Below are 23,357 nucleotides of genomic sequence, written 5' to 3' on the forward strand. Positions count from 1 at the left end.
CTTAGGCGCAAAAAAGCAGGTTTTGATAGAATGCAAAGGTCTGGTCCTACATTATCTTGCTAATATGATTCAGACAGATTACACAGTGAGGTAAGTATTTACTTGGGTAGCGACTCCCAGGACTGAGGTTTCATGATGGAGAATGGCATTTAGCAGTGTATTAGTTGCATGTTTTTCCTTCTTTCTCCCCCACCCCCCACCGAAAAAGACCACCTATCTGTGGCCATAGCAGTGGTCCTTCTGACCCAGCAGTTTCTTTTTAACAACGGCCTATGTGGAGATAAAACAGTTTTGTATAGTTAGAGGCAAAAAAAGCTCCAAGGAAATCCAAGCCAATTCATTTTCTTTTTGTTCCATGTAGCATCAGAATCCTTTGCTGCACGAGGTAACCAGAAAGTTTACTTTGCAGAGCCAGGGGAGAAAAGTGCACGACAGACAATGCATGTTTGAGTGAGAGAGGCAACCAAGTGGTGATGTTTCTTCAAGGCTGCCTTTTGACACTCCATGAAACTGCTGCAACGTAGCACATCTCACAGAAAGCACCTCTCAGAGAAGAAAGCCACCCTGGCAAGAATCATTGTAAACCTAAAGCAGGGTCTCAATAACCGGTTCTACACAAGCCCAGGGTTGGTTAGGCTGGGTGCAGAGTTAACTTCACCTAGTGTAGCAAAAACCGTGCGGTAGCAAGTTTGGCAAATCAAGTATTGCAAGCGGCTTTTCACTCAGATTGGCAAAACAATTAACCGTATTCACATTCTGCAGGGGAACCTGGCGGGCACTGGGGAGAGCAGACGCACCCCCGAAGGCGCTCCCGGGGGTGATCGCGCCTCTCTCCGCGCCCCCCCCCCGCCGCGGCGGCCCCGCAGAGCGAGGGGGGTGAGAGCCAAAATCAGCCCCGGGGAGGGACAGACAGCATCACCCCTCGGGGGGTGGGGGGCAGCTCCCCGCTGTGTGGTGGGAGCGGGAAGGGAGTCTCCTCCTTCCCTCCCTCCCTCCCCGCTCTCCCCTCCCTCCTCCCTTCCCCCTCCCTTCCCCGCCTGCCTGCAGCCGCAGCGCAGGGGCCGGAGGGAGCGGCGGCGCGGCAGGCAGAGCCGCCCGGCCGGCGGAGGCAGGAGGGCGGGCGGGCGGGCGGTGGCTGCTCCCGGGCCCCGCCGCCCCGGCCCCGCCGCCCCGGCCGCAGGCTCCGCCCGTCGCTCCCATGGCGCGGCGGCTCGGCGCCAGGTGAGGCTGCGCTGCCTGTTGCGCCGCTGGGGCAGGGGCAGAGCCGGGCCGGGCCGCGCCGAGCCTCGGGGGCGACACGCCGCGAAGTTTTGCGGGAAGGTGCCGCTCCGCGATGTGAGTTGCGGGGCCCTGCGGCCGAGCTGGGGGGGCGGTAGGGCCGGGAGGAAACTCGACGGGGAGAGCGGGGGGCGAGCAGCGCTGCTGCCGCCGCCGAGGGGCTACCGCCGCCGAGGGGCTACCGCCGCGCCGTTGCCACCTTGCCCGGCACTGATCGGGAGATACTCCCTCCCCCCGGCCCGTGCTGGCGAGCCCCCAGCGCCCCGGGAGTGCTGGGGGGGGGCGACGACGGGGTCGGGTCTCCGCCGAAGCAGCGCGGGGGGTGGGGAGGGAATGATGGGGTGGAGGCGGCGGGGAGGGGGCAGCCACCCCCTCTCTTGGAAGCAAGCGAGGGATTCGAGACCCGCGCCCCCGGTCTCGTAGCGGAGCAGCATCAGAAAAGGGGGAGGAAATAAAAAAACCAGGCGCACCCCTCCGCATGTCCGTGTTTCCGAGGCGCCTGGCCGCTGCGCTCCCCGGCCGTGTGCGGGGCGGGCTGCCGGCGGCCGCGCTGATCTGCGGAGCGGGGCGCGGGGAGGCGGAGGCGGGGAGCGGTGGGAAGACGCCGTGTGTGTTGCCGTGGGGTTTTTCCACTTTGAGACCTACCAGGACCAGTTGCTACGGAGCAGGCGGCGGTGGCTGTGATGGGGAGGAGAGGGCAGCTCCTGCTGAACGCGAGCAACAAATGGCAGCGGGGGGCAGCCGGGCGGCGGTGCCTGCCGCGCCCAGGTGAGCCGCGCCGCCCCGGGTCAGGCACCGGGCGGGACCGTGGCGGGGGGCGCTGGAGCCCCCCGGGCGGCGGGTGCAGCCCCCCGAGGCGAGCTGGGCGGGCAGAGGGTCCCCCGGCCCAGCGGGGGGGGGGGGGGTGTCCCCCGGACTGGCACCCCAAGGAGGGCACGGCCGCCACCTCAGAGCCCGCCCGTCGGTGTCGTGATCGGCGGCAGCGAGCGGGGACGGGCGCTCGGGTGTGCGTGTGCGTGGAAACGGCCCGCGCTACTCTCGCCCTCCTGGCCATCCACGCGCTCAGAATTGCCCCTCTCCAAGAATTTGGCAGATGTCTCGCATGTGCCAGTGGGCATTCTTCTTTACTTCTTACTTCTGCCTTCAAAAATTAGAAGATTTTAGAGGTTCTGTTAGAAAATCGCAGAGTGATTCGGGCTGCAGCTTATCACCCCCTCTCTCTGAATGTCCCTAGACAGCAGAAATGGTGTGATTACAGAATAAAACCAGCCAAATAACTTGAAAAGCACGAATAAGCCAACTACTTAAGAGTCAGAATGAAAACCCGGCAGACAACATGTAGCGCTCCTTTTAGAGAAGTGAGCCCAGAGGTATTTATGTATATATGAAAATGACAAAATAAGCTACTGCTTTTGAGGTGATTGTAATTATTTAACACAAATAACAGCCACGGGAAAATGTTGCAGATTTGACAAGGAAAGGAAAATAAGTACTTTTAGAGACGAATGCTCTGACTAGGATAGCCTTTTCTGAACGCTGAAAAATAACTGGCAACAATTTCTTCTTTTGGTAATCTGTCTAGTAATTTGTTCATTTAAATTGCAAGGTGTGCGTCACGCCTTACTGAAAGTGGTAGCTTGAAGGCTTTGATATAGAGCACCACAGTGTTCATATGGCTTGCCCGTTGATATTATTCTTACTAATTTAATTAAAAAGGACAGGCACACAATGGGCTTCTAGTTTGATTTAGAGGGACAGAAAGTATTTAAGCTGTAGAATGAACTCATTTGCAAAACCTTTGCTATGTTCAGAGTCTAATTTTCAAGTTTAGTATCTAAATGGTAAAATTGCTCGGAATTAAGTATAACACTGTGATTGCTTAGACAACTCTGCAGCCCTTGTGCAAATTGCAGTGGGTTTCTGTGGGATTACTCCTACAGGTAAATTCTGACAACTCAAGATAGCAGGATTGGTCTTGTTGTCAGATAGTCCCAGCATAGGGCAGTACGTGGGGATGCGCTCGTGGGTGCTGATGACTCTGACTTCGGTAGGAGAAGAACTTGGGGTTAAGTCTAGATCTCTTACATTTATTCAGCTGTTGCTGGTTGGGTCACTGAGCCTTCATCTTGCCTTCTGGTGTAAAATTTGCACCGACTTCAGTGAAACTAAGATAAGCTCCTGTGGGTGATTGTGGTTTTCCATTGCATTAGGATGAGTTCAAGCTGCTCGGTATCTTAGAGATCAGGGCCTGAGTGAATGAGAAGGACGACTGTATCTGCAGCTATCGAGGATCAATGTGTTTGCCTCAAATGAGAGCTTAGTCAAAAAATAAGTATCATTTGATAGGCATATAAGTTTGTGCTCTGGATCAAGTCCTGTGCTAATAAAGTCCATGAGAGTGTTGCCACCGATAAACAGAATAGCAAGACTTAATTTAAGGATGCATTTGTGATTTATCTCTTCCATGTGCTTTGTGGGTTCCATATTTCAAATCTTTTGAGAGATAGGAAACTCTTCCTACTCACACTGAAGCTGTGTTAGAGTAACTTCAGAGCAAATGCATGATATGTCAGCTCAAGAAATAACCTCCAAGCAGTAGAATTTTATAAAAATCAGCCTTGCTCAGAAGTGTTAACTTGGGTGTCTAAACCCAGAGAAAATGTATCGCTTTATTATAAAATTACCTTTAGATGTTCAGTTAAATAATAAGGTACTTCTGAATCTTGCTTTTAAGGATATTTTCTGTCACTTCACTAGGCATATTTATGAGACTAACACATGGCTCACTGGCAGGAAGATTTTAAACTTTTTAGTGGAATGAATAATTTAAGCAAGTAGGAATATGTATAAAAATATTTGTTGTTACCATTTCAGTTTATCAGAAGATGGACTAAGGAAGGTACTTTTTCTCAGAGTGGGGTATTGCATTTGCGATGACTTACAGGATTTACATGTAACTATTGTCCTTGTCATCTGCATGCATGGGTTTTGGATTAGCCCTCACTTGACAATGCAGATTAAATTAGTGTTCTGTGGCTAGCAAAATAATCTTTATCATTTTGCTTCATCCAGTAAAATTTGTTCATAAATTTAGAGAAATCTCTCATGGAGCTATGTAACTTGTAAAAATGCTAAACAGAACCTTATTTTAAAATGATGGTATTTTGAGCCAAGAATAAATTATTTTAGTTCATGGAATATGTAGCATTTACCTTGGCTTGTTTGGTGAAGCCTTTTAAAATACTATTTGTTTACTAAAAGGATCCTCAAGAAGGTGTAGTTTTGGTGGAGCACTTCAGTGCTGGTATGAATCAGATGTTAATATGTCTACAGAAACTACAAGCAATAAGGATATAGGAATTTCTCAGCACATTCAGTATTTTTAAATGGATTACAGTCTGTAAATACATGCATGAACAAGGTGTGCATTCTCCTCTTAAATCCACTGTGCTGTGGGTGAAGTAGAATCAAATTTAGGGTTGTTCTGGTGAATTTAAATCTCTGCTTCTAGTTTTAATCCAGCTCTTTTCATTAAGTAGTTTCTGCGCTTCCATCATTCTGCTGTAGTTTGTTAGTCTGGATGTTCAATGGACATGTGGGTGCATTCCAGCGAAAAAGCAGTATGATGTGGTACCAGTTTTACTTGCTGCTTCATTTGAGCTCATGGCTTAGATAAACAACTGCCAAACCCAGTGTGGAGTAGGGTCTCGTTATTTCACAATGATTAAAGATGTATGCTCCTGCTTCATTAAGATTTCTGTGGGTAATTGGTGTCTCTGTACTTGCCATTGATGACTTGCACTGCTTACCCCTATAGACTAAGCAGCATTTGTAGCCAACGCTGGCTTGTTTTACACAGAGTTTAGTTTGAACTTTGAGGAATAACAACAATGCTTACTGCTACTGAACAAGAAAGTAACTTTTATTCCTCTCCCCCAGGATACTCTATTGAGTACTTTCAGCAAGCAGATTTTTTAAAAAAAATTAGCTTCTTTCTGCACTGACTTCCACACTGGACATGGGAAGAGCCTTTTACTGCCAAGATCGGCACAACTCCTGAGTTCTGCTTTCCATCAGCAAGAAAAAGGCAGTGGTAGGCGAATTAAAATGGGGTTTCTTTCTCTGGAAGGTATGAACTTTTATAAGGATGAAAAAAAGACAGAGGGAGAAATGGGAACAGATGAAGGTGGCCAGATGCCCTCGAAATAGGGGAAAAGTAAAAGACAGCGAGGAGAGGGGTAGTGTCTGAACTGGGTAGTTCAGACTTCCTGAGGGATGAAGGGGTCAGTGAGGTTGCACCATAGCCCTCTGGCTTGGCTGCCTGCTGTGCCGTGGGCTTGCCATGGGACTTCAGAAAAGAGGTTGGTTGATTTCAGTGGGACTAGAAGCCTTGCTCAGGGATTGAACTTGCCTTGTTGTGTCCTGACTCCACAGACAGAAAGAACATTAAATGTAAACAGGGCTGGTAAAAGGCCTTTTCAGAGATACATTGAACTGGGTAATTGAAATTTTTGTTTAAGCAGAGATGAAAATTCTCACTACAGATCTTGATGTACTCAATTAAGGTTTACCTCCGCTTTTCAGGGTGAGTTCAACTAGCTAGTGTGCGTTTTAAATGAATTTTGTCCTACATTAAAAACAGTTTCATAAAGCTGCTAACTTACCCTTTGAGAAGAAGAAAAAATTTGAGCTCTGCCTGCCAGATAGTACTATAAAGATATGATAACAAGAAAAGTGAAAGGTGGTAGAAGTGAGTGATAGCACATAAATGGGATGCCAGTCTGGCTTGGAAGCAGGAAAGCAAATGGAGACTATTTAATTATTTAAGGAACAATAAATGAAAAGTCTGGTTATAAAGTGACAGTAAAAGGAGAGACAATAAAAAAAAAAAGTTGGGAAAGGGAAACAATGCATAAAGAAAGTAGAAGGTGGACAGGAAGGAATCAAAGGGGCAGGGGATGGATTTAAATTTCCATGGAGTTTTCAATTGAAAAATATTATTGGTATAAATCTGTATATGGCATGCTTACGTAACAACCTGTATTCTACTCAAATTGTGGAAGTCTGACAGAGAGTTCTCCTGGGGGTCACTTCATGTTCCCACTTCCTCCTTTGGACGCACAACATTAATAGGGCATGTGTTTTTAAGGTGGCATGCTTTAGTGACAGGCTGTCTCAAGAGATGTACTTTGTGGATGTTGTTAGTTTTAATGGCGTTATCATTTTCTCTTTTGTCAAAGTTGCAGTGGAAGTTACCTCTTTCTCCAACAAATAATAGCATTGATTTTAAAGGGAGTAGTTTTTTGCAGTTTACCAAAATGAGTTCATGAGTTCATGCAAGTACTCCTCTTTCTTCAAGAACGGATGCAAGTTCCTCTTAGAAGAGGAACTGCAACAAAAAATTTATGTGAAGTTGCTTGCTAAGTCATGTGTGGTTAAGCAAACAGCAGGGGTTATGTATCTAATCGATGAAACTTCAGCTTATGACCATTAAAACCAAAATAAGTTTAAGTTAATTGTGTTCTAATTCTTGACTTTTACCCATTTTTACTTTGTGTTGGGTAATGAAAATTGGCACAATCTATTTAGACTTTGATTTAAATTATTTTTGGTTTTAGTACTTCATGTAGCAGTATTTCTATATTGTTTTCAATACACTCTTACCTTAAAAAAAGGAAACACCAAAAAACATTTTCATGCAATTCTAAAAACAGATTCTCTAATGCTTTTTTTTTAGTCTGAAGCTTTATTTTGAAATAGTGACATTCTGTTACACTTTCCTCCATCCTAGGCAAAAATGTTATTTGCCAAGAACAAAAATCTTGAATCAGTATGTGCAAATGTAGGGAGTTCCAGAAGAGGAAAAATACTCAAAGGTAGAGACTGGGAATCAGTAAATTCCAGGGTCAGCCTTTATAGCAAGTCTGGCTAGGGTTTGTTTGGGTTTTTTTTTCCTAGATGTACTGCAAATGGTCTTTAAAATTTATCTTGATTCCTCTCTATTATTAAACATAATTTATTGTTATTAGCATCAGAAGAGAGAATGACCCTTAGTTCTTTTCTTCTGAAATGAAGTTAACAGAGTACAACTGCCATTGCAACCTTCAAATAGTCTGATAGTGTTTCTAAACGTCCTTTTTGCCCTTGTTTTTAGCTTTGTTGACACTGAGTCATTGAGATGAGAATTGGTGACTTTTGAACAGTCTATTTTTAACAAAGTTTGTAATAGAGTATTACTGTGCATGAATACGTGTCGATCCCAATCTGCACAAGGCATGTATCAGAGGAGAGTTGCTTTTAAGTACTCATTTTTGGGTTTTGCTATTCACTGGGTGTGCCTGATCCTGTTCTGTAGATAAGTGTATTGATCTTCACTCTGGTGCTGCAAGGATATATCCCCTTTTCTAAAGCTGAGGGATTCTAAAGTGTTTCAAAGGAAATGGTCTACATCACGTTATAAAATGGGATATGAAGGGGAAGTTGTTGTTTTCTAGCATCTTCAAACTTAGAGTGAAACAACTCCCAAAACATCAGATCACAGTATTTCTTAGACCTTCAGTTGTCAGTTTCGCACACTGCAAATAACCAAAGCACACCAATTCTGATAGAGTAAGAACATCTCAGCTTTGACTTAAAAGCAGCACATGGTTGACAGCATGCAGTAAATGGGAAATCCTTTCCCTGAAAGTACATATTGAGACTGCAAAACTGAGCTGTCATGTCCCTACAGACCAGATTTCCGATTCCCTTCTTGGTTTTAAGCAGACTGTTGTCATTGAAGAGTTAATAGTTTCTGTTAAGAAAATGTATTGGTCATTCTCTGTTTCCAGAATGTTTCACAGTTCTTGCCCTTTGACAGAAGACATTGTGTATGTATTCTGCATATCGTTTTCATCAATTACATGGTGTGCTTATTGGCAGCTTTCATGCATAAATACTTATTTTGCTAGAGTAGGAGATGACAGGATTTAGACATGTAAGAAACCTAAATCTTTGGCTCAGAAAAAATTCCTGATGGATACAAATGGTATTTCAATAACTTTCGATCCAAAAACTTTTCTTGCAAAGCTACATGACTGTTCTTCTTGCCAGTCATGGCAGGTGCTCCATCTGTACAAATACCGCCTAATTTGAACCAGTCAAGCTTAATGTTTTTTTTCGTGCTATCTGCCACATTTTCAACAAATTTTCTCAGTTCTTTAAACAAGTGTGAGGCAGCAGTGTGGAACAAACTGGACAGCGGCCAAGCAATTCCTTAATTATAGCAGATTTTTTTTAACACATTGAACAACAACAGTCAACTGTGCAGTGTCAGTAGTGTTGCAACTTCCCTTGGTTGTGAGCAAAAAAAATAAATTTGCATGAATCTGTTAAAAATTGAATGCATGCTGTTTTATTGTCTAATATCATCTCAGCCCTTCTCATTGTCATGCTGCATGAACAACTATGAACAGATCAGCTGTGTGCTGTTCTTTTGATCTGGTTTGTGCAGCAATAATTGATGTACCCTCTCGCATTTAGTCTTTGTTGCCTGAAAATGGCTCTTTATCGCAAGCTCACCATAGGCGTATTTGCTATTACACCTTTGGCACTGATTTCAGCTCACGAATGTGTATTTATTTTTTATATATAAAAAGCTGTTGTGCTGGGGCTCTTTCTTGATATGAAATCAGACTGCAAGTCAGATCCAATAAAATATATTTTGCATTAATTTCAGGATCAGTTTGTATAAAAATGCCATTCCAGTTTGGACTTTCTGTGTGGCTGTATCACCACACCACAAACGTACTTGTGCAGACTCTGTCCCTTCTCCACAGAGGAACCTAGCCTCTCTGAGAGAAACTCTCTCCGTGCCGTGTCAGCTCCATGCACTGTCATCTTAGTACTTTTTTCCCTGTGGCATGCATGACTTTGCAAGCAATGCTTTGATGATAAGTAAATTGCTTTAAAAAGTTTATGGATGTTTGAGTTGGCTGGGAAGTCATTAGAAAAACATGAGGTGAATGAGGACACTGCAGGTTGCACAGGTCCTTTATTTTCATCTCGCTGTGGAGTTGCGGAGCAGGTAAGGTCTGGCTTTCTGTGGGCTTCCCAGATGGAGTCTTGTTGACTGGAGTTACTGTGTCTTGGTTGTTGTTTTAATGGAGCAATTTTAATCATGTGGGCTAAAACTGCTAGTTTCAAATTTGGTTCTAGAAGCTTTGAATCCCGAGTAAGCACTTGGGCTTCTTCTGCAAAGGGAGACTAGAATACTATCAGGCTTGCAGAGTAGCAGTTCATGAATGCAAAGCAGTGGGGAGCTAGGGACTGATTCTCTGACAACATGTGTTCTTCCGTTCACTTGGCTACTCCAGGTAGCCTTTTCAATTTCCTATGCATCCGTAGTTTCCTCAAGTTTTATTTTTATTTTTAAAATATTATTACCTTTCTTCTAAAAATATTTAAGGCAAGGCGTTAAAAAGACTGTTGAATTTAATAAATACCTGTATAGCTGTAGAAAGTACATTTTTGTGACTGCAGATGTATGTATGCAGGAGCCAATGGAGCTCTAACAGCATTCGGTCTCCGTCCTTCTGACGTTTCTTTATTTTTTGGACCAGTCAGTAAAGGGCACTGACAGGGTAACTTTTTAGTGACTTAAATACCACAGCTGACAGAGCCGATCCTTAGAAATTAAATCTTTTTATCAGGGAAGTGACTTCACTATTGCCATCGAGGAAAAAAAAACAAAAACAAAAACAAAAAACGTTTGTTTTTAATTAGAGATACTGAGCTGCTTGTGGTCAGTTGCTGGGAGTAGAGGCAGGCTGACTGCAGAGGTGGAAGGTTCATGGCAGTGGAGATTGGTGAGAGGTGGATTTCTTGCTAATGTTGACACTGTACTCAGGTTCACTGTTTTCACCCATATACCTGACTGTTCTTGGAGCTACCTAGTGGCATCTTGGATAGAAGGGTTACTCCTGGAAACGGTTCTCTTTTGGTCTGAGAAATTAGGTGTAAACTTTGTCCCTTCTCCAGTATAATTTAGACCAGATGATTTTATTTGACAACTTAATAATTGTACCTAAGCTGCCTCTGAAAATATTTTCACTTGAATTTTATTAGTCTTGAATATATTACTTTCGAAAAAGAATTTTTATGGTTCTTACTAAATAAAGAATGAACCTGGGAGAAGGAAATTAAAAGCAAGTGCTTTGTATCTTCAATTCCAAAACAAATTCAATATAAAAAAAGAGTGTAATTATATTTTCATGATTTTCACACCAGAATGGAGGAAAAAAAAAAAAAGCCCATCTGTGTAAACCTTTTGAAACCAGCTTCCTGTGCCATAGCTTGTACTTTTTCAGATTAGAGAGGAACACTATATTCCTCAGATGTGATAAGGAGAATATTGCTATTCAATGACTGTGATAAGCAAAGAAAACACTAGGCTGAAAGTCAGGTGCCCCTCTGCCCTGCAGCAGTGGCGGTGCTGGCATCTCGATGCCAGTGCTGTAGAAGGAAGCGGGTATTTGCAGGCTCCCTGTGAGCCTTGTTGCCGCGAGGGCAGGGTGCGCCTACGACCAGGTCAGACCACAGCTTTGGGGCACACCTATTTGCTTCAGAGGCTCTGTGGAACATTGTAAAGTTCACCTTGCATCTGTACGCTGTGTTGTAGTTCCCCTTGCTGGTGAAAGCCTTTGATTTTTCATTAGGGGTTTGACCCTGGGTTCATTTGAAGGGGGAACTTGATTTCCTTGCACATCCAGAAAACAAACCACCACCACCAAAATCCCAACAAACCACAGAAAAGCACCAGCCTCTGTCAGCAATAATTCATCAGGTGTGACGGGGTCAGTGTTCCTCAGTTTGGGCTTGCATTTGTCAGGCTTGGGGGCAGCATGAGAGGGAAGTGCTGTCTATAAAGAGCTAGCAGGGATGTACCAGATAAAATACCTGTGTAAGAAGGCTCATCTGAAGAAATGAAGGGCAGAAAGATCAGGACATGCTGAAACACTTCCTGTAAGATTTGTGCCTCTGGTGAAAGGTAAAAGATAAAACATCCCGCTAATGCTAAAGCATATCCTTGCTAAGCCTACACAATGACTTTCTTGGCAGCCCTGATGGGAGGCATTTTCCTGGGGCCAGAGAAAATGGGCGTTTTGGGTGTGCACAGGACATGGGGATTTGTCAGGGCTGAGACATGGAAACAGGTACAGAGGGCAAGTCATGGAGCTTCTAATCCAGGGAAGCATCTCAGACAGGAGCCTCTGTCTTTGGGCATCTGTGTGAAGGGCTCACAGGTATTGGCAGTAACGGGGTTCCCTCAGAAGCCATCAAAGAGCTGTTCAAGAGTTGGGCTCTTCTACAAAAGAGGAGTTTCTTTATAGGATGGATGAGTGGTCCAGGTTATAAGAGGAATGATGACAGGTTTTCAGTACCTGCTGCTGCCAAGGTTAGTTATGCCTATTGTGCACTAAAATACTGCCATTTGAGTTTTTCGTGTGAACATTATCAGCGTGAGTTGAGGATGTTTTTAATTGCCATGGTTTGCATAAGGCCTTCAAGGTTGTGATTCAGGACTTCAGGAGGTCTTCTCCAAAACCTTACTGAGAACAAAGTGCTCAATTCTTTTCCTGTAGTGAGTGGCATGGTTTAGGGGGGGGGTGGGTCGGTGAGATTTCAGTGTTCTCAGCAATGGGAGAGTCCCATGTGGCATTTTGCAATGTGGGTTTAAAATCTCTAACTTGCCAGCTGTTTCCCTTTTTTTTTTTTTTAACTTCCCCAGAACTTTTAAAACCTAGTTCTAATTTTTCTCTGAACCAAAGTGATGTTTAAAGAACAAAGTCCATTAGAGATGTCGTCACAACAAAGAGAAAGAGTTTTAGAAGATGTGAGTCAGCTTAGGAGGTCTGAAATGGGAGGTTGCCTTTCTCAGGGGAAAATGGTCATTCTGAATAAGAAGGTAAGGTGTTCTCAAGTGATAGATTAAGAAAGTCTTCAAAAGGTTTAAACAAGTATAGCACCTCTGCATTTCCCAATCAAGGGTGGGGAAATGTTTTATTATAGCATAGCAGTGTAGCGAGTTAATAAAAAGTAAACTTTGTGTAATTTTCTTTGCAAATATTTGGATACTATTGAGAATGTTTACAGTCCCTAAGCTTTTTACTGTTTTCCTTTTACCATACTCTCTCTCTTCCCTTTTTATTGCTTCTGCTTTTTGAAAGTTATGTTTTCCCCTCTCTTAGAGGTGTCTGCTACAGAGGACTCTTCTCATACATCAACTTAACGCCTCATGTGGGCTAAGGGTCACATGGAGCAGGGGAGCAAAAGACTTTCAGTGCAGATGCCTGAAGCTGATCCTCCCATACCCCTGCTGGAGCTGACAGATGGGTCTGCTGGGGATGGAGCTGGATTCTTACGAGGAGAAGGAACCATGGGAATGTGTGTAGGTTCACATCTGAGGTCAGGGTTGTACAGAGGTGTTCCCATTAGCAATTAGGTTGCTGTTTGTTTTGGAAACATCGGTATTGTGGGTTTGTTTGGTTTTTTTGCTTGTGAATCACTTGCATTTAAAGAGGTAAGGTAAACCTGAGCTCACTGAAGTTGCCTTAAGGTGGGTGTAAACCATAGTATATTTATGTTCATAATGGACGTGCTGTATCAGTTTGTGATAGAATTCTGCAAAAACATAACGAAAACACCTTAAGAATGGATGTTGTTCATACTGATTTGAACAACATATGTCCAAATGGGAAGCGAGGTGTTGCTCCTAACTTGCGATATAAGAATACTTGAAATAACTATTTCTGGGATTTCAGTATTATCTGTTGAATTCATATCTACCCTTGTCATCTGACAGGCTACTAAAACAAGATTCTGCTCAAAATGATAGAAGTGACAGTCATACAATGCATTTCATTCCTGCTGAGCCCTGTTATGTAGTTAGTTTGGGGAGATTGGGATCTTGCTTCAGTCATTCAAAGTCCTTTGGAAAGGATTTGCAGAATTTGTAATTGTGCCCATAAATCCCCCACTCTCCCCACAAGTATGGTAAAATTTCTGTTGCAACCCTACTGTTCTGTGTTGGGGAAACAGCATTTCTATCTTTTTTTTCCGCTTGTTCCCTCTTTTTCAAACCCCAGAGGTTGCGTTGTGCTTGCGGTGAATTCCCTCTGCCACTGCCACAGACCGTGCTTTCCTTTCTCTGCAACATTGTTATGTAGAATTGCTTCTGTGCTCTGTCAGCGTTTGACCCTTTGCATCTGGCAGTGAATAGAAGAAATCATATATACGGAGACCCAAACTCTGCCCTTAGCTATGCTGGTGAAAGCCTGTGGCATTATACAATTGGCTTGGAAAGACTTAAGAAATCCCATGAGATCTGCTCCACTGAAAGTCACTCTGTAAATGTTAGACAGGGCTCTTGTTTTTGCGCTAGTACATTTTATTTTAAAACCGTACCTGAACTGCAGTCGATGATACTGTTTCATAACACTGAAACAGAGGGACAGATTTGGAGTATGAGATGTGCTGTGCTGTCAGTGGAGTTTGCTACTAAAACTGTCTTAGCTAGGCACCGTAGCAGTGTCTGTGCTGCGAGACAGACGTGCTCTGTGGGCTTCTGGTTTCTGGCAGCGTTCAAACCACGTGTCGTCATGCGACCATCCTCCTTCATGGCCTGATCTCTTTTGGAAAGGAACCAGGCCCATCTGCTGCCAGGGCTGGGCAGAATCAGAGAATTGTCTAGGTTGGAAAAGACCTTGAAGATCATCCAGTCCAACCATCAACCCAACATTGACAGTTCCCAACTACACCATATCCCTCAGCGCTATGTCGACCCTACTCTTGAACACCTCCAGGGATGGGGACTCCACCACCTCCCTGGGCAGCTGATTCCGATGCCTAACAACCCGTTCTGTAAAGAAATACTTCCTAATATAATAATAAATGCTTCCTAATATAATAATAAGTAATAAAATGCCCAGGACTCTGGGCAGCAGAGGCACCCAGAGTCCTGGGCCCATCTTGGTGGACGCTGGCCCAGGTGGCAGAGGATGTTGTCCTTCCTGGGCTGAGAAAACTGGGTATAGGTCTGATGCATTCCTGGCACCATCTAATACAGAACAAGCACAGGGCTGAGGAACGTAAAGGGAAGGTGCTTGTACCCCCTTGCTCTCGAGGCAGTGGGGTGCAGCTCTGGTGTCTGGCCCGTGGTGGTGTAGCTGAGTGCCCTGCCATCCATGACTCTGAAACACAGTATATGTGGAGATGTGTGTTGCTGTATGGAGAGGCCCATATGACCTTTTAGTTTCATGTTTAGTGCAGAACCATAGGAAATGGTTCAGCCTATAGACAGATACTGTACTGAGCACAGCATCTTTGACTTATACCCATCTCTGTGAGTGTGGACGATACTTCATACAGCTGGTCCACAAATAACTGAAGAGCTTGAATAGCTGTATAGTTCTTCTTTACAAAAGTGTTGCAATGATAGACCTGAGCAGATTGCAGTTACAGTCAAACAGCCCTGCCCTGAGCCATTTACCTTTCTTCTTGGATTCTGAGTGTTGTGATCCTACTGAGACAAGAAAGCAAATTATGAGAGGTGAGGAAATGAAGCAGAAGATATGATGAGATGTATTATTCATACCTCCAGCACTGTCGTTAGACATTTCTACCTACTTCTGTTTTTTAGAAAATTTTCAACAAGAAGAGTTTTGTGTATTTTTTTCCAGACTGAATGGAAATTTTGCCATTGCTTAATGTAGAAAGGGAGTCAGAAATACCAAAATTACATGTGAATTATTTATGTGTCCGATTTGCTGTTGTGAGTGGAGGAGCAAGGATTTTAAAAGCTGTTAATTACTATGAATTTTATTGTACTGACTATGGTTGTAGCTGCAGGCCACATAGGCTCTGGAGGGTAACCTAGTGCTCTGCAGTCTAAGGGCACTTCTGGGAGGGAGGAGGGAATGTGCCAAAATGCTCACTGCTGAGCAGTGAGGTTACATCTAGATGTTTTGTCATGTTACTGGAGAGGAGTGGTGTTTTTCCTTCAAGGCCTGAAGATGAACAGCTTTATTTATGTTTCTTCTGGTATGTCCAGAACGGAAAAAAGAATAGAACAAAAGTTACGATGTTGTAGTACAGCATCTTCACATTTTTTATTCTGTGCTTCCTATATTCAGGGGATTTCCTAGCAAGAATAGAAACATCTGCAATAACAACTCCTATTTATGTTAATCTTTTGCAATCAGCATGCAGTCTGAAACAATTACAATGAATGCACCCTCTGCTCCAAACACTCACAACTTGCATTTATTTCAGGCTTCTTTGCTCAGAAGTCTGAGAACATAATCCCTCATTCTGCCCTGCTTCATCTCCTTTGCATGAGTTTATCTAACAGTACCTTTTGTGAGCTTCATTAACAATGGTCATGCCATAATAAATTATATAAATTGAGAATTTTTAATTAAATTTAAGTTAACAACAAAAAAATCAAAGCATAATAAATTTAATTAGGTGGCATTCTCCAGTAAGAAATTTGCATACAAGGTGTGTAATGAAGTAGGGCGGGGTAAAATCTATAATCTGGAGTTTTTTAGCCGTTATAGCTTTACTAATTTTATCTGCAAAAATATTTTTTCTTTCTTTCTTTCATAATATTTTTAAAAAGTCATGTGTCAAACATACCTTGTTGTGCAAAGGATTATGCAACCTTAGCAGAAAAATAGTGGTTACTGGCAAAGACATGGCTATGTTTGACCCTATGAAGACACATCTTTGAGTCTTTCCTCCTCTTTTTCTTTCAGAGCTGCTCGCCCAAGTCAGGGTCGTTTTCTCCAGCTTTACAGTGGCCCTTCAGCTCCACTCATTTTTTTGGTGCTGAACAGAATTGGAGGGTATTTTCAGTTGAACTGGCCAATGTACATGGTATAAAGAGCACATTCAGAGCTGAATCTCCATGCAGGTGCTATTTTCATTTAGCTGGGCTGCTTGCCCAGGCATGTGGGAAGGAAAGGTAAGATCAGCCTTGGCCCACGTGTTCAGTGCCATGAAGCGGCTCCTCAGGTGTCTTCTGCAGCTATCAGCACCTGCCTTTGCTTTCTCTTTCCAGAACTTGCATCCAGAAATACTAAGATGGCTACGCGATCCCCTCCCTCCTAACCTCTTACACGGCTCGACCAGGCTGCTTTCATTTGGGCAATGTTCCCATCTAAGGAATTTGGTCTGAAAAGGAGAGCTTTTGTTTTCCTTTATGTCCAGGATATGCAGTTTCATGACAGTGAATGGTGCTCTGATTTTTCGATGGTGAGACCATGAAGGGATTGAACAAAAACCAGTGGGAGAGGATACAGAAAGGGAATCTTTAAAATTATGAATACTGGTTTGTGTTTTTCCCAGACATCTCTGTAGAGTCACAGAGAGCAGTGCAAAGGGAGTATGCTGGTACATTACATTCACTGTTTTGCTTTGGTGATGCATAGAGTGAGAATAACGTTTTGTAATTGTCTTTCACAAGTGCAAATGGCTGTGTACTGAAGGCCATGAAAAATAATTACTGGTATTTATTATCTCTGCAAAGCATCTTTTCCTTTTGATATTTTAATTTAGGGCTGATTTAGAGCGGCAAGATTGATGTCAGCAACATCCATTTACAGTTTGGGGTGGGTTTCTGGTTTCTGGGGTCTGCTCCCATTATTCTTATGTACCATCAAACTCTGAAACCAGGGAATAAGACTTTTGGACATTCTGTGAAAAAACAGCACCAGGTCATTTATTTGTGTGTACATACAGTTGGGGTTGCAGGGTGAGAAAAAGATGTGTGATGAAGGACGTAAGGGAAGACAGAGATGCTGGGTCAGATTGTGACAATACTGCCTGTGGTGACATTGACAGTGCTGGGTCTCTGTCCCCTCCTAGACAGCTGTCCCCTCATCTTACATCACTGTGGGGGTAGCTCAGTATTATGGGAAACAGAAAAAAAATGGTCTGTTGCATTTTAATACTAGCTCTGCCAGTAATTCTTGTGTTTTCTGTAAGATAGATGTAATATTTAACCAGGTGATGTCTGTTGTGAAGATGAAATGGCAACTTATCTGAGATATATATATATAAAACTCCTAAAATTCACCAGAAAGGTCACAAACCTGTGAGCAAGTGGATCTCTTACAGTTTTCCAACTCACAGGCTGCAGTTAAGTGTCCAACAGAAGACATTATAAAGCATTTCAGTATATCTAGATATCCTATCTGTCTCTGTCCCTGCCTTTTTACATCAAAAGAAAAGCAGCTGTAATTCTAGAGAAGGTAGGAGGGCATAAAGTTTATATAGCAGAAGCACATCTATTTTACAGAAAGCGCCCCACCTAAGTTTTAGGAACAATTGCCAGATAGCACTCCTAGACTTGTGGAGTATTGCACAGAAATCATTGCCTTTGCAAAATCTGAGATAACTTGTGGCATGCGTGGTAATCTGGTGGTAAAGAAGAAAAGGGACACACAGGTCTAGAGAGTAAAACCGAGGTGAAAGGAAAGAGTTCATGGGAACACTAGGGAGAAAGACTAATGCACAGAAAAAGAGTGGGGAAATTAGTCAAGCAAAGAATTAAAATTAAAATACAAAGTGTTGACTGAGAAAAGCAGCTCACTAGTAGTCACTTGCTAGGATGAGAACATAGTACGTTCAAGAAGAGACTCAAGCAGACCTTCCTGTGAAGGTTTGGGATCTCCCATGTGAAGGACCTTGGAGGGAGTGGGAAGAACTCTCCCTCTTACAGGGATACAAATTAGATGGCTGAGGCAGAGAATTTCTTTAATTATAACTGGAAAAGAAGATATTAGAATTAAGGTCTTGATGACAGGAGCGTGTCAAATTAATGCATTATGTATTTTTGGAATTATACAATGTGTCATAAGCCAATTTTGTTCCGGGGGAAATATGACATCTTCTCCCTTGTGAGTGAGGTTTCCAAAGGGCTGAAAAGCAAGGAAAATGTGAAGCAAAGAGAGAAGTTGTCAAATTGAGAAAGCATTGACTGTGCTATTTAAATTGTATAAATCAGTGGTGGTGTATCCTACCTCTCAAACCCTTCTGATAGCTCTGTGTGTTTAGGCTGCTATATCTGTTTTCCATTTTCGGTCTGTTTCGGGGCAGTAGATTTTACCTTGACCTGTAAAGCCAGTCATATCCTTTTACATAGCAGTGACTTCTCAGAGAGCAGTGACATAAATCTGCACTGTTGCCACGAGGTACATGCTGTGCCTCACAGCAGATCTGGTTTTTAACTCACAAGAATGTGTGCAAGAGGATTTTGCTGGGCTGCTGAAAATATTTGAGCTGCAGTTTTACGTACTGAATTCTTGTTTCTTCTGCTTCCAGATATGAATAATTTAGAAAGGAGATAGAATAGAATAGAATTCTATTCTATGCAATTCTATTCTGTGAAATGTGGAGTTAACATCTGAAATGATCTTCCTTTTCAGAAAAATACTGTTTCTGACACTCCTGTTGAGGAAGAGGAGCTATCCTTTCTAAGACATTCGGTATAGGTATGAAAATGTTCAAAGAGCTGACAATTAATAATTATTATTCACTGCTGCTCTTTGCTTCTTGTATAGAGAACATATTTTTGGAGTAGAATTAAATCCAAGTCTCTCCAGGGGCTATTGGTATTTTGCTAATGCTAAATTAAAGCGTGCCATGTGCTGCGCGCTAGGGGTGGTCAGTAGTGGCTTGACAGAATTTAATTGTGTGTGTGGCAGGGGTGCTCTGGGTCACTGCGTGGTAGGTGTGATACAGCCACAATCTGGTGGAAAAGCAGTCTTTCACAGCCCCTCGTGTTTTCGTGAACAGGAAGGAGACATCCCCAAGCTGCTTTTCATCGTGCCCGCAGGTGAGGTGGTCCAGCTCCTGGAGTGGGTATCCTGGACAGCCAGTTTCTGTTTCTTCTGGTCATCACCTATCCCTTTGCCTTTTCTGATCCCAGGATGTAAATACTTAAAATGAGAGATACTTAGAAGCCATGAAACGGAGATGGAAGCTGAGCTACATTAAAAAATCAGTAAGTGAAGAGGCAGGTCCAGATTGGAGAAGGGAAGTAGTCTTTATAGCCTTCAAAATTATTTCCTTATTAATCTATTGAAACATAGATTTGAAGGTATCAATACAAAAATTTAGAAGTATTCCCTCTTTGGGACATGCTGGTATATGTTGGAAGTCCTTAAATGGCATATCCTCCTGTACTGCCCCATTTTGAGCACTCATCCTCTTAATTTATCTTTCGTATTATTTTTCTTTATGAGGTCCTCACCTTTCTCAGCTGTACACTTTGAACATGTTTGTTGGCACAATCAGTGCACAGTATGTTGCAGCATGTCTGGGCTAAAATAAAGTGTCAGTAGGAAGAGAACCACTGAAATTAAACCCGTGAATCTTGTACCTAAGCCAACAAGAGTCATGGGGTGGAGAAGTTTCCCGAAGGCCCTATTCCCAGGATCTCCTTCTTCCTGCTCTCTTTTCCGTATCTCACTGAGGACTAAGCTAGCTCAGGCAGCCTATGCACTGACTGTGGGTAGGGTTCCCAGGAGAATGGGAACTGTGATCTCTGTAGCATGTAGTAACTAAAGGGGTAATTCGTGGGATGCAACACTCAGTAAGGTATAGGTGCAGGTAAAGGTTTGGGGGAAAAAGTGTCCCTGATGTGTCCTGCACCCACAGTGGTCCTCAGTGAAGGGTATGCTGCCTCAGGGCAGGGAACGAACAGGAGTTGCTGTTGCAACTCGGTGCAGGTGCTGCGACTGCTTAGGTGGTGGCAGAGCAGAAGAGTTTGTCAGGAGAGCGAAACATCTGAAAATACATTGGGCTAGCATGTTTGGGAGTTACTATGTGGAATGGTGGCATTCTGATAATTTATTTAGTAATTTGTGATGGCAGTAGCTGAATGTTGAACAGCTTAAATCTAAGCAACTGGCATTTCATGCTTTGGTGAAGAGTGGGTGCGTGAAGTAGTAGGGGTAGATTGTGAATAGGAGTGAAACCAATATGTGCAGCTTTCTCTGAATCTGCCCACCTCTTTCTTTGTGTAATACTAAGCAGCTGGGGCTGTGCTATCTCAGCTTATGATCACTAATCAGGCTGTAGATCTCTGGGGACATGTTTTGCTTTCAGTAGCTTTGGTAGAAATCTAAACCTATTACCTAGATTATTTGCATTTAGACCAGCAAAACTGCAAACAGAATTTGAGCCTTTTTTGTCAGTGTGGTTGGTGGGAAGTACTCTCATTTTATGAGAGACTGCTATCTTTGTTTAGTCAAAGAAGAAACCGCTTGAATACAAAATGAGAGAGCATTTGCACTATTGTCTTTCTCTTTCCTTCTGTAAGGAAAATTGTACTAACCTTAGTACCAGTATAACTAAAAGAGTTCACTATAAATTAATTAAAATTACTTAGCTTATTTTAAAACTACATTTTCCTAATCTGTAATATTTATGCCAACCTGTAAGAGCATAGGACACAAGACTTGACCAAGTTAGTTAGAGGTGTATGCTCCTGTAATTGAATTCCTTCAGCTGTTTCAAACATTTTTCAGGGAGACTTTCTCCCCCTTGAATTCCATGGAGTTTTTCTCTAAGTAGCCCCCTGGATTTCCTAATGATTTTTAATGCTAGGCTAGGTAGGTATGTTTATGAGTTGCCATCCTAGACTGCTTTCTCCAGAGGTGTAATTTAGAGATTGGTGTTTCATTCATTACTGTCCTTACCTTGGTCAGAATCTATGATTCCATCTGTTGTTCAGCTTGCAGACTGATGACTCATTCCTTTGCCTCACCAGATAGCTGCACATGATCTTGTCCCATTCTTAGATGAGCTTTGGAAGCAAGCTAACAAGAAATGTTCACAGCATTCAGGGTAAATCACAATTCCACAGAGAAATTTATTAAAAAAAAAAAAAAGAGAAGGGTTACTGTAACTAAACCTTTTTTTTTTTTTTAATCATTTATGTGTTTTATTTTGCCTCTGTTGGGCCTCACAGTACATGCAAAGGATGTAAGAAGATACTCTCTGTCCCTTTCTAGCATGCATGAGAAAAGTCAGGGTGTGCAGAAGCAGTGTGGTGCTTCCATTGAGTAACAGGGTGCAGCAAAACCACCAGAGACATCCATCTCCCATACTGTAGAAATCCATGTAAAGAAAGAAATCCCAGTGGGATGTCCACTGTATTTGCAGGAGTTCTCTGTAGAAGAGCAGCTTCCTGCATGCCATGTCCCCACATGACTTAGCAGCATCCCGTAGGTGTGAATGCCTGTCTCTGCAGAGCAGGATATGCCGAAGATGAAAAGATGGGTGGTAGAGGGAGACATGGTGACTAACTCTTTTTTCCTGGAAGTGCACCGTCAGCATGGAGGACAGCATAAATATGTCCCAGATAGGCTCCTCACACTGCATCATTACTGGGGATTAAGCCATTTTTCCCATGGACCCTGTACTTGGCAGAAAGCTCTGCAGGAAGGAGTAGTGTGCTTCCAGATTTAAACATCTGCAGAAATCAGCACTTGCACAGTAGGTTAATTCTTTGTTATCCACCAGTTTCTTCTGTTCTGTGACACGGGTTTCAGATACTGCATATGTTGATTTTTCTCCTCGTGCCATGTGGTCCTAACACATGGTGAAGGAAGGATGTTCTGACTTGAATTATTTCATCTCCCAGAATCTAAAGGTTTTCCAATGTCACTTTTTTTTTCTTCCTGGTATCTCTTCTGGTACTTTAATTTTTAAAAAATAGGACATTGAGTTTAGATTGTTAACTTAAAACTGATTGTTCCTGTTCACTACTATACGATATATTAGTGGACTGCAACTGAAAGAACTAGCAGGGTATAATTTTGCCCTTTTTTTTGGGGGGGTGGGGAATTTGCTTATATTAATCTTTCCGCTTTGCTAGGTCTGTGAAGACCACGAGGTTTAATTTCTCTAGGTAATTCAAACTTGTTCATTTTTCAAATTTTTATCTGCTGGCTTTGAATGGTAAGGGGGAATTTGCAGTAAAGACTTGTCTTGGAATTTGAAGAGTACCTTTATGTGCAGGGTAAATAAATAGTCTCTTTCCTTATTTAGGTAAAGGTCTCAGCCAGCGCTTTTGCTGATGGTGTCCTTTTGAACTAACCTGGATTATTGTATTGTGCAGAGTGCAACAACCAAGTGATACCAGGCAATATTTTTGTTATCTGCTTATAAGTGATGCCCTTATGGTAGTCAAAGGCAGCATAAAGAGTTTACACTGGGCGTGCTCAACCTGTCTTCCAAATGCTGTGTTCATACCCCTTCCCTGCTAGCCACCCGGGACCTGTCTTCACCTAGTAAATACTTCTTGTGGTCATTTGGAGAGTCTGCATGACCGTAGTCTGCAAAACCTTTCTTCAGCCTGGCGGCCAAGCTGTGTTTGCACAAGTTAGAAGATGGGTGGCAAGAGTCAGAACTGGGATTTCTCTAAGGTCGGTTTATTAGGTTCCTTCAGAGCACAGGAGAAACAGCCTTCCATCCAACTGCTTGGTTAAGTATCACTTATAAAACGTTCCTTCTCTGTTTTATTTAATAGTCTGGCTGCTGTTGAGCTTTTCCAACTGTGAAGTCAGTTGGTTTCTTGTGTACCAGATTCTGTGGAAAAATTTTTGGCCAATGGTGACTGATATGAAAGAGGAGCGTGGACTAATTCTGTTTAACAGCTTGTGCAAAATATATGTAGGAGTGTAAGGAAGAAACTGTCACTACTGAATCTCACAAAAAGTAAATGTAAGAAAAACGTGTAGAATTTAGGGAGGAAGGAGAGAATGGTGTGCACGGATTGAATGTAAGGCATCAAGTCCCCGTTCAAAAAGGGAAGCTGTCCAAATGCTGTTTAGGACATATGGGTAGTTTTCAGAGAGCGTATTCTGTTGTAGCTTGCTAATGATTAACAAGTCTGTAAGTTTTTGGTGCATGTCATAGTTTTATCACCTGCTATCACAGTTTGCTGACTAAGGCTAGTGAAATTTGTTTCTACTGAGGATGAGTATCCTCATAGGACATGCACAAAGAGGTTGGCTGATTGTATTCTT

General features: G+C 42.9%; 1 protein-coding gene across 3 annotated transcripts in view; it reads left to right on the forward strand.

The window, feature by feature from the left end:
- The first annotated feature begins 1,081 nt into the window (after positions 1-1,081).
- Positions 1,082-23,357, forward strand: part of LRRC3B (leucine rich repeat containing 3B) — a 47,458-nt gene continuing 25,182 nt past the window's right edge. The window contains exon 1 of one of the 3 annotated variants that reach the window (XM_074839057.1): positions 1,082-1,221. The gene's annotated coding sequence lies outside the window, so the exon portion shown is untranslated. Of the gene's footprint in view, positions 1,336-1,940; positions 2,047-23,357 lie in introns of those variants that run through there. The other 2 variants (XM_074839067.1, XM_074839074.1) reach the window with 2 other exon arrangements.

Source organism: Strix aluco, chromosome 1 (assembly GCF_031877795.1).
Source record: "Strix aluco isolate bStrAlu1 chromosome 1, bStrAlu1.hap1, whole genome shotgun sequence".
Classification (NCBI taxonomy): domain Eukaryota; kingdom Metazoa; phylum Chordata; class Aves; order Strigiformes; family Strigidae; genus Strix; species Strix aluco.